At 40.4% G+C, this 12148-nt stretch overlaps 1 pseudogene across 1 annotated transcript; it reads right to left on the bottom strand.

The window, feature by feature from the left end:
- Positions 1 to 799: 799 nt before the first annotated feature.
- LOC145436510 (uncharacterized) lies at positions 800 to 8792 on the bottom strand (annotated as a pseudogene). Its single transcript, XR_013914320.1, has 7 exons — positions 8723 to 8792; positions 6773 to 6957; positions 6483 to 6711; positions 4933 to 5180; positions 3593 to 3853; positions 2983 to 3149; positions 800 to 1548 (listed from the first exon to the last, which is right to left on the bottom strand). The product of XR_013914320.1 is annotated as an uncharacterized LOC145436510 (transcript).
- Between the last annotated feature and the right edge of the window lie 3356 nt (positions 8793 to 12148).

The following is a 12148-nucleotide window of genomic DNA, read 5'->3' as shown; positions in this document are numbered from 1 at the left end:
CTGCTGTTGTTTTCTTGGGCAGGCCATCTACCAGTGCTAATTCTATTAATATACCCGCTTATCAGAGTGAAGGCTTTCAATCGCAATTCGAATATCGTGACTCGCCCGAAGTACGTTCGACTGATAAAGCGGATTACTGTTCTGACGGCGGTGTGCCTGGCATCCGATACGGTCGTAGCGATAGCTATGTCATATTATTTTATTCTCGTCAATTTCAGATTCATAATTCCCCATATAAATATTATAGTCAATTTGATTTGCGTCAATTTGATTGTAATAGATTGGAGATCGCGGCTTGCCCCATGGATAGCTTCATGTTGCTGAGCAGGCATTTTGACAGTCTCCCTCCAAACAATAAGCGATAGTCTTTGTCTCCTGTTTGTTGCGAACTACCCTTTCATCCATTGGTTTTATTTAATCACTACGCTTTGTACATAAGCACTGCATCATATGCAATGGGAATGATTACGGCATTGACAGCTCATAGAACTATATTTATGAAACATGACAATATTCTGCATCAGAGAAATGTATCACAAGAACGTACGTGTATGTGATGTGCATGGTGTGTATCACGGACTATCATAAAATATCTAAATTGAATATCATAATGTATTCTACCAACAGTGTTCGTCAAGAATAAACTTATGTATATATATACATGATACCACTGTATATACCATGTTTTACAGTATCACAGAAAGTATTTTTTCATCTATATTCCAAGTATTTTTTTTATATATTTGCAATATACACGCTCGAGTTGATTAGCATATAACTGGTTCTGGTAAGCGATTTCGCTCTAACGATACCTATATTGATAAATTTACGCGGGAATACCGAAGTTGTTTTATCTACGATTACGCTGCTGATGGAATTATAACCACATCGAAAACATAACTGGAAGCTGAATCAAATGAATAAAGGAATAGTTTTAATGACGTGAGCACTTTTCATTGTGACTGTTCATATAATTATTTGCGAACAAGCAGAAAAACCTAAAAATTGACTATAAAATTAGACCTCGAAACCGGTTCACCTGTCTTAAACGTCAGGTCCGGGTCAAATCAAGTCATTTAGAATGCGTGACTATAGAGTCAAGTACAAACTCGAGTCATCCTGACTGTTTGTAATACATGCAATCATTAGGCCTACATTGAGATTAATTCCTAATAATACACTTTTATAGGGGGTACGAGAACATATCATGAAATCGCAAAAGGTATACGAAGCGCTAAAAAGGAAGCTCAGATTTGAAAATCTAGTTCTACTAGCACTATAGAGTAGAACGCTGACATCAATACTTAAACTTGATTTATAACTACTTTTTAACTTTATCACCCAATTTATATGCGAACAGTCTATTGACCCAGTCGGTACATGATTAGGTTTCCTAAATTGAAGGCTTGTTTATACGCGAATAGTGCGTCCATGGCGTTCGGAGCGATACGCAAGTCTTGTAGTTTCATGCCGGTAAATTCCTGACAGTATCCAGCCCATGTGATCCATTTTCGATCATCGGTTCCTTTCGTGTGAACGCCATCGAACCTGTCAGATTCGAAGATGTGATAATGTTGCAATGGTGTGTCTAAGACCAGTACAAAATTCGGTCAATCAGCCATGCAGCCATTTCTCGCCCACACAATCAGTCGCGTGTATTAGCACGTGATCCTAACTGATAGTATATTGGGTGATAATTATTCATTTCGCTGCACAATTGAACATGTATCGACATTAGAGCAACGATAGATGTAGCGGTATTTGGTATTGATTTGGATTTGCACTAGGACATGGGATTGCTAATAAGTAGGGCGATTTTTTTTTTGTACTGTGTGGGCATTGGTTCTTATATCAAGAAGCGTATGATGAAAAAGTGTGATGTACACAACATTGTCAGAATGAAGGAACACGGTGTGTCACCAGCAGTGTACCCACAACTTCAGTCTTGCCAGCCATCAACTGTTGCTGTTGAACGTTCTTTCTCCATTCTTGGCAAGCTACATAGTAAAGACACACATTTTCTACCCGAGAATGTAGAAAAGTATCTTTCGTTGTACTAAAACAAATTTTAATTATATATACCATAATGCGCGATGCAATACTGAAATTCTTCATAGGTCCAGATTTCGGTAAAAAAAGGTTTCTTCATGTAATAATTTGTCAGTTTTCAAGTCAGAAAGTTTTTTCTGGCCAAACTACTTCGTACGGACAGACAGTTCCAACCAGAAATGAAGATAAGTAGTACTTCTAGGGGGAGGAGATAATATTGTCAAATTTAGTTGTTTAAGTAAAAAATGTCATTTAGGTCAAAATCGTTCATTTATAAAGAAAAAATCCTCCTACTAATAAGTTATAATTATGCAGAGGTGGTCAGCAACGAAGTATTTTGTGAATTGGAAAATTAGAAAGTAGGGGGCGGGCAACATACGGCAACGGGATTTTAAGCGGCCCGCAGACACTTTCGGTCTTGCATGATAATGTGGCCCGCGGGTCTACATACATTTTCGAGCAAACATTCTCGACAATGAACATTAAAAGGACAAAGCCGTGTTCTAATCTATCTGATGTCGACGTGCAGTTATTACTAAGGGTTTATACGTCTGGCATACAGCCAGAGTTCAAAGAACTTGTTACAAACTTTGATCGACCACAGATGTCTGAATAACCTCAACAGCCATTGAAGTACATTACGTTAATAAATTCATTGAATACTGTTTTTGATCTCTATGCTTTAAAGTTTAGGTTTAGATATAATTCGATTTATTCCTTGTATATTGGTGGATAAAGCCGCGATTTACGAATCCGGCCCACCAAGTACTTCATTATCCGATATCCGGCGTGCCGATTGGAGAAGTTGCCCACCCCTGCTCTATCCCATCCTCGTATTACATACCTTGAAAATCGATACTACATGCAACTAATGCAATCAGCAATATTTCGCGGCACTCATAGTGTACCCAACACTAGAACCGAAATACTCACGATGCAGTCCCGTCGCTCTCCTGTCAAATAGCTGTTATCTTGCCTTGATGATACTGTTGCCCCCCTGTATTGTTACCTTCCGTTCCTCCGTAACGGCCCTGAGGAAACAAAACGATCGATCCAACCCCAATCTCGCTCAAGGTCGGGACTACGTCCAGAGCAACGTTCTGTAGTGAAGAAACAATTTCAAAGACCGAACATTAATGAATTTCGGCCTCAAGTAGCATGTGATTCATTCCTGCAAATGAACGGTTAAATACTATAATCGAAGTGATCCAAATGCGCAAGTGAGAATGTGAGCATTGAGCAGTGATATAGCCTACCACAGTGCCATACTGGGGTCGCAACCCTCGACGTGACGAACTTCGGGATGACTGAGAGTAAATCAATTTAACATCGAATATAATATAATCTATGGTATAGGTATAACCATTACCCATACTACCAAGGAACTAATGAAGGATTTTTCACTATTGCACATCTGCCCTGCGCAATTGTTCTTTTATGAGCAATACAGCAAATAGCATCACCTTGACATGAAGATATACCTTGACCGGCCTAAGTATAGTTATACGTAAAGTTAGTGAGTGAATCAAGTTACTTGTATTACCTTATTGGATTGCACTCTCGCTGACGAATCTTCGTCGTCCCAATCCACAGTATAGACGAGGTCGGTAGGATCAAATTCAACCACTGTCGCCAGGAAGTAAGCCCAATTCTGATGAAGCATGATCACGTGATGACCTGGTACCGGGGCTTTGAAGACATATTTTTTTCGTGTGACGATGGTGCGGTCGATTTCTTGGGCTTTTTCTTTTTCTCCTTCGTATGTTTGATGTCCTCGAAGTCTTCGATTTCGAGAATATGGCTTCTGACAAGTTTTCGTAACTTGTTGTGACGTCAATACGTAAAACTAGCAGTTTGTTTTCAATATGTTTACATCGACGAAGATACCAACCCATAAAATTGTCTTGAAGGGGAACTAAATATGGGAATTCAAATGACATACGCATTTTATGGGTGACCAGTTCAATCATCGACATGATACCGAGCGCGAGTCACACCCACATAGCAGAAGTAAAAAGGATGTGAAATGAAATTTAAAAGGAACGAAACCTAACTGGTAAGGAAAGGACGTAGTATATTTTTTTCCTCGATGTTTTTACATATGCACTGAGTCATGATATGCATACACACGATCTGTACATGAATATGCATACCATGAGTGCATGATGTGCATATGCCACTGCACAAGGAAGGTAGCCTTGTAGGGCTTTCTAAGTATTGCAACACCCCGCCAAGCTATCCGAGTAACGCATTAGTGCCAAGCAGGGACGTCATGGATACTAGTATTACTAATCAGGACCGAAAGTTTCTGCTCAATTACAAGTAGAATTAGCAATTTCAAACATATGTCAGAATGAACTTCTGGAAACTGCTCCTGTGAGTGGTTTAAAATAGCACATTTGGTCGATTAGTCGTACCCTCCTCACAGTTTATGGAGGTGACTACTTTCGCAATTTAAAAAAACTGCAAATTCGTGACTACCGTAATATGACCAATGCCACTATACAAATAAGTGGGTTTGTCAACAATATATATGTAGTTACCATGATAAGGAGTAATTTCATGTGCTTATTATGACTATTCAACTTGTGAGAGTGATGCAAACTTATCAGCACAAAAACGATTTTCTACTTTTAACATTTAAAGTGTAAAAAGTAATTGATTTGACCTAAGATATGTGAATTAGAAAAGGAAGTAGTAGAAAACACACCCACTTGCGTGTGTAGCGCAGGTAATTCGAAAGAGTAGAAGTACTTTGTTACGAATCACCCCGGCTCCTAAATCAGGTAGATATCTTCATCAGGGATCTATATCAACTGAATTACAGATTTAAGAGATTTAAGTGGAGTCATACAGGCAATGAGATATCAATATATATTTTCAGTCCATCACCACTAGCAATGGTGAAACATAACTCACCATGCCCATTCCATCAGCCACGCTTTCTAGTCTTTTGTTATCCACCCAGGTCATCGCCCGGGTGATATTTCCAAGCTTCTCCGCGATTAATCGAGGATCGCTCCACTGTGATCCAACGAATTCTGAAATTTGTCCCGTTTCTTTGGCCTTGCACGAGTTGGACCAGCAGTAACTGAAGAATATATCCGGCTTCGCAGTTACCAATTGATCACCTCGGAAAAGAATATACATGTTCCGACATTTCATACCATCGGATGATACAGGTTATATGTCTGCCCCTTTGTGATATTTCCAAATCCCGTAAAATGCTGCGAATTTCTTGGTAATGGCTACTTCTACTTGTAATTAAGTAGCAATTTACAGCGTTACTTCTACTTTTACTAGCGTATCGAACGTGACTAATTTGACCACCTCTCTGCAGTGTTGGGATCAAGTCACTACCTTCGAGTCACGAGTCATTTCGAGTCATTGCACATTTTGACTCGAGTCAAGTCAAGTCAATCGATTTTCAAAGATGACTCGAGTCAAGTCAAGTCACTCGATTTTTGGAGGTGACTCGAGTCAAGTCGAGTCAAGTCAAGTCAAGTCACGAGTCAAGTCACATTTCAAGTCAAGTTGCCTTTTCGAAGTATGAGGCATGATTACGTCATTGCAATTTGCTAGATGTCTGAAATACAGATTGAGTGGTCATTAATTCCTAACCGATGAACGTATATAGAGTTGAATATACTCGCAAGAAGACACTGTATCGTTCACATATACGTAGAACTGTTGAATCTCGTATTTGCATAGACTCAGTTTAAAGTTACCAGCCAAAATGGAGAATAGACAAACGAATTGATAAGATGCAACACGTTACCCATTTACCAATTGATGATACAATTCGAGCCTGCGCCAATGGTTGAGAACTATATTAACTATATTCGATTTCAATAAGACAAGAGGTTTGGTTATGGTAAGAACAGAAAATAGAAATAGACATTTCGCTATTTTATTACTTTACTACTCGAGTTACGACAACGTAAGCTGTAAGCTTCGATCACTTCGTTTGCGGTCAATTTATTTGAGAGAGAACAATCGGGACTCAGTGAAACGCACAATATTTGAATGAATATTCGTTCTCACGGGTTACACCAGCGTTTTGCGAACAATCCGAATATATGCAAGATACAGTGATTTTTATCTACACCGATTACTTGATGACTTGAAATTGACTCGTGAATTTTGCTCCGAGTCACGAGTCAATCCACATTTCTGATACGCCGAGTCAAGTCAAGTCAAGTCATTTCACCAAAGCGACTTGAGTCAAGTCAAGTCATGCGAAAAAGGTGACTCGAGACATCCCAACACTGCCTCTTTCTAAAGGAAATCACTGTCATAAATTATAGGTAAGTAATCTTCCACGAGTAAAATGGAGAGAAAAAAGACCAATCAGATGAGTTTACTGTCAATGATGGGTATGGTACCGATTACCAAGTATTTACAACTGCACTAACCAGAGGGTGTTAACATACCAGTCAATGTGAGGCCGGGTGTAGTGAACATGTTGTCGAATCTCGCGTCGCCAGTAGCCTGGTGCTGAATATTCTTCAACTGCAGGTCAGGTATGTGGCGCTTGATTGATCGCAACAACTCGTTCATTGTAAACCCTTGAATTGTGCGGTCTTTGAAATGAATGTACAACTCTCCTGCTATCAGCATCCCGACAACAGTCATTTTCCATTGAATTGAACCGGTACCGACCTTAAAGCAATGTGCATTATTTAAGATGAAAGCTATTGCTGCTATTGAGATATGCATTTACCACTAGTGGTATGACGGGCAGATGTTAAGTCTTTTTGGCGTACTGGAATTCCATTCTGCATCTGTCATCACTGGCATACTCGTCGCTAAGACAAGCAATAAAAACTTTGGCTTTTTTCAAGTTAGTAGCGGTCCCCAATAATGCATTCTCGGCGTCTTGTTTGTCAACGCAATAAACCCGAATCCCTGAATCGCGAAAGTATATGCATATATTTGGTGAACCATAGGCCTATAACAGAACCATGAATATTGACACACTAATGCAAAGTGGTGGCGGCCCACCAATTAGGGGTTTATTTGTTATAATAGCGCCCCCAAGCGGCGTTTTGGATTTTGAAGGGGGCGGCAACACTCAGGGGGCAATATGGGTGCGCTGGGCTCAGGGGGCGGTATGATGGCTCTGAAGAACAATGGCGTCGAAGTATAGGGCGCAGTGGGGACATAGTAGAGCAACAGTTCTATATATCCCTGAGATCTCATTGCAAATTAACATTCGACTAAATCGGTCAAATCTTGAAATTTCTCGTCGCGCTACGCGCGAAATATATGCCGGCCATGTGCTTTATTATAATTCATGTAAAATGAATTGCGCGAACTTTTAGATCGCTAATACCATTGTGAAATACTACCTCGGATTATTTTCCACAAATGCTTCGAATTGGGTATTTTATCCCGCAGCAAACAGCGTTTCGAAATCGAAGAAAAATGCACTGCACCAATTTCATTGTATCGCAGTTTTGTGGTGTTTTGAAATGATGAAAATAATAATAAACTGATACTGATATGCATCATCTAGACCGGTGGTTCTCAACCGGGGTTCCGCAAAGCATTTTCAGGGGGTACGCGAAACCTCTAAATTTGCAAAATGATTTATAACCTAATATCAGGGAAATCGTGAGGCAGTTTCGCTTCATAAGTGCAAAAGCTTCAGGACTCACATCAACAGAACAGGGTTTGATATGAAATATATCGTACTGTGCAAACTCCTTTTACTTGCCAATAGCTCACTGATACTAACATTTTGCTGCTGAGAGATGTTATGTTGGGGTTTGTGCGAAGAAAAGTTAGAGTACTAAAAGATCAGTCAGGGTGACTTTGAAATGTTGGGATTTGAAGTTCTTTGTACCTGCAAAATTGTAAACAATAGTTTGGAATAGAAATTACAGACTATAAATTCCTAATCCGTCCCAGCAAAGTTATTGAGACCTCGCCACGAAATATATTTTCTTCTGTGATACACAATATACATAACCACTATTCCAGATTTTCGAAAATCACTTTCTCAATATTGGGGCCATGGCCATGCATATGTTGCGAATATATCCAAAGATATCGTCGGAAGCTTTTACGCGTTAATAGTATATTCGCGACCAACTATCTTTGAGGAAACATATTTTAGGCAGTCGTTCATATCAAATCACAGGCGCGGATTTTCAAGCCACGGCCACGAATTTCAAGAAATGCTGCTACAGAATTCGTTTTGAAATATTAGAAGTCTACCGAATTACGACATATATCATGGTGATATTTCAGGAAAATACAGTTTTTCCGGTTTAGCACTCTACAGTTAATGTGTGCACAAGACTGATGACGGTTGCGTGATAATTGAGCTAAATTTGACTTTACCTTGAGTCCATAAGCGCGAAGTTTCAGCCTGCTGGTGCCCGGCGTTTATCTTGATCTCCCAACGTCATACCATAAACACTCCTTGTAAGTGCACTTGGTGACATTTCACATATTAAATCGCTTCATTTTCAACGTGTTCTCGTAACACGTGTAGCAAAACAAATCTAGGTCATTGCGACACTGTCTGTCCAGCTACATCACTCATTTTTTTAACATACGTAAAACAATGATGGAAATTTTGAAGGTTTCGTAAAAACGGGTGTATAAGTCAAAAATTGCGATTTTTCAAACTATTCCGAGCCCGATCGGTTCGGTTAGTCTGTACAGCAAAGGAGGAGATCGCTTATCGCGTCGACACCCTCGGGTGGTATCTGGGACGTGAGGTCGCCGAGCATTAGTGCGCCAAAGTGTATTGTCGTTAATGGTCATTCTCTGTAATAACATTCTCGGTAATGTCCATTCTCGGTAATGGTCATTCTCTGTAATGGTCATTCTCGGTAATAGTATTTTCGGTAATAGACATTCTCGGTAATAGTATTCTCGGTAATAGCCATTCTCAGTAATAGTATTCTCGGTAATAGCCATTCTCGGTAATAGCCATTCTCGGTAATGATATTCTCGGTATTGTCCATTCTCGGTGATGTCCATTCTCGGTAATGTCCATTCTCGGTATTGTCCATTCTCGGTAATGTGCATTCTCGGTATTGTCCATTCTCGGTAATGTCCATTCTCGGTATTGTCCTTCTCGGTAATAGCATTCTCGGCAATGTTCCCTCTAAGCTGCGCACGTGCGCAAATGCGCAGTGCTGAAAGGGTCTCTGCGCACAGAAAATCTACGCTGCGCACAAAAAATCAGAAGTGATGTTTTTTTTATAGTTGTTGCGCTCTGTTGTCCAATGGACCACGCAGGCGCGCAGATTCGTGAAAATTAAGATGGAACATTGCCAGGGCCAAATAGTGTTATCACTGAAGTCTGAAACCGAGGTACAAGTGCGCCCCGTAAAGGTAACTATTGCGCTCCGTGAAGAAATTAGAGTTCACAATCACCTGCGCCTCACGGAAGATATTTTTTTTAGTATGGCCTCGTACACTTGAGCGATACTGATATCATTTCAATAGCGCATTATTTTCTGGGAATGGCGAAATAACATGCTTTAACAAAGTTATAAATAACAATGCTGGGCTAGCTCGAAGTTAATCTGCGAGAAACTAACGAATGATAGTCTTCTTCGCGTGGCATGAACATTGCGTAAAATTTACTCAGGACCGTAACTTTCGCACCCCAAACCCCCCAATTGGAGGGGCCGAGCTCGATGGGGGTCCAAATTTATTTCGAGAATTAACATAAATCATGGTGTATTTTTTGAAATTTTTCAGGAATATTTTTTTGCGCTACGCGCGTTTTATTGTTGTAAGATCTGATTATTGGGTACCCTTTCCCAACAAAAATTAGTCATGATTTATAGAAATGGGCAGTTGGGCGTCGGCCATTACCGCACCATGACGCGCCAAGACATATGAAGTTAAAGGCTACGTAACATGCGAATCCAAGAAGTGCGCCAGAACGATCAGCAGCGAGAAAACCTTGGGCGAAAAAGACTGCTCCGGTGCTGACCGAAAACTTCGATATCTACAAATATATGTGTAATTGTCCATGTCCATAGGCGCCTAAATGGCTGGCGCCGAATGTTCTTGTCCCGGCGATCCGAGTCCCACAACAAGACAAATGCCATATCGAGGGAACATTATTTTCCAGTTAAGAAATACCAATTTGAAATCGTGTACGTCTTTTACTTTAGTACGTTTTGGCGATTTCAATATCTTTTGACATAGCAGATAGGGAGGGGGTCACGAAATAGCATTATGTAACGAAGTCATTATATCAACGGGTACGCCCGAAGATGTTTTATTATTATTTAGAGTGCCTATCTATTCCAACACACCTCACTGGATCAGCTCTACCGGTAAATCTGATTATGTGAGCAGGGAGAGGATAAAAATTGATAGCAATGTATATGCAATTCCCGATCATATTGGCCGATGCAATCATGAATTATAGAATTTTTTTCGCGCTTGGCGCGTTTAGGGACGCTACTACTAAATGGGCACCAAATGTACATGATAAGTACCGGAAGAAGCCTAGAGCCGTAGGGGGGTCCGGGGGGCGAAGCCCCCCAGTAGTTAGTTTTATCACCCTATTGGAGGGTGGTTGCGCACTGTTGTCCGAGGGCCTGCGCAGTGAGTTGGCGTGTTTGCGCAGACTCTTGAAAAATTAGAGGGAACATTGATTCTCGGTAATAGCATTCTCGGTATTGTCCGGATACGGCCATACCCAGGCAAATTTTGAAAGGGGACGCTGCAGGAAAAAAAGTTAGGAACCACTGGTTTTATTGGTAGTGTTGTTGTTGCTGGGGCCACCAGGTGTCTGTTTCCGACTAGGTAGAATGGACACTTGGTGGATACATGACAATGCATGCTTTCTTGTCCAAGTTGGGTGCCCTGAGGACGTATGATAAAGCTCCCTAGAAACAGTTATTGAATCTCTTTACATTTACATCTACAATATCAGGAGGTCTTCCATAAAGTTGTAAATGTTTACTTGGTTATACTACCTGAACCAACCTATTAGTCCTAAAGTCTACAGATCAGGTCAATGGGGACTATAGGTATTTATATTATGATTAACATATATGTGGTAGCAATTCTGTTGGGGCCCGGGTTGTGTTCGACTCACTGGTACGTTTTTCTTTCTTGTGGTTATGTTCTGGGATTTAGCCTACGTCTGCGTCTACTTAATTAAACTTTTTTTAACACAAGAAAGTAGTTTTGGTATAATTTTGCACCGCTTTTATGGGTGAAATTTTTATAAAAACAGCATGAAATATCCCCTGTGTCACTGTAACTGAATATATTTTCGAAGATTTGTGACGTCAATTGTCATATTCCGTTAGTCGCGAATTCGGAAACTAGCCATCCCCTATTCACTTCCAAAAGTATCCGACCGCTAGACCGAAACTACCTTTGGAAAGTACTTAATTTGAACAGTATATTCCAGACCATACATCTTATAGTGACACTTCCTTAGTAGTTTTGACATTCAATTCAATTCAACTTATTGCTTAAAATTTCATCAATTCAATACACCACAAGACTGCGATACAATGAAAGATAGAAAGGTGTCAAAACGACTTGGAGTATAGTTACCGAAATCAGACACCCACCTGGCCTGGCGATGTAAAAACGGAGCTAGGCATGCACACTGAATGAAAAGCAAAAGAAGACAATCTAAGGACCGGTGACAAAAAAGTGGCATGTGTTGGAAGGTTATATCAATATGTCAGTCGTGGTACGGTAAACCAGCGGGCTGACTAGTATTGATTCAGTAAAAATTGCTTGTATTTCGACTTGAATGTGGACAATGGACATGAGCGATCATTGTCGGATAGCCGGCGAGATACTGTTCCACAAATCAGGTCCGGCATATTTGATAGAGCGATGATCTTTTTTATCTACCATATGGTAATTGTACGACATGGACGGGACGCGCGTGTGTCGAACCCATGCACTTTTGATTCCGATGTGAAGAAGTTACTGAAGTTTTCTGGGCGGTGGCCGCAGTGGAACAGATACATAAACTTGGCAATTTCTAGTATCCGCGTATCTTTTATGCTTACGACAATGAATCTTTTGAGCAGTGAATTGTTGGACAGGCATGTCTTAGAAATTGCTATAGTTGTTCTAATTCTATACT

The sequence above is a fragment of the Botryllus schlosseri genome, chromosome 3 (assembly GCF_051294905.1).
Source record: "Botryllus schlosseri isolate E-star chromosome 3, Bs_hap1, whole genome shotgun sequence".
Classification (NCBI taxonomy): Eukaryota; Metazoa; Chordata; class Ascidiacea; order Stolidobranchia; family Styelidae; genus Botryllus; species Botryllus schlosseri.
This window is presented reverse-complemented; position numbering and strand designations above follow the sequence as displayed.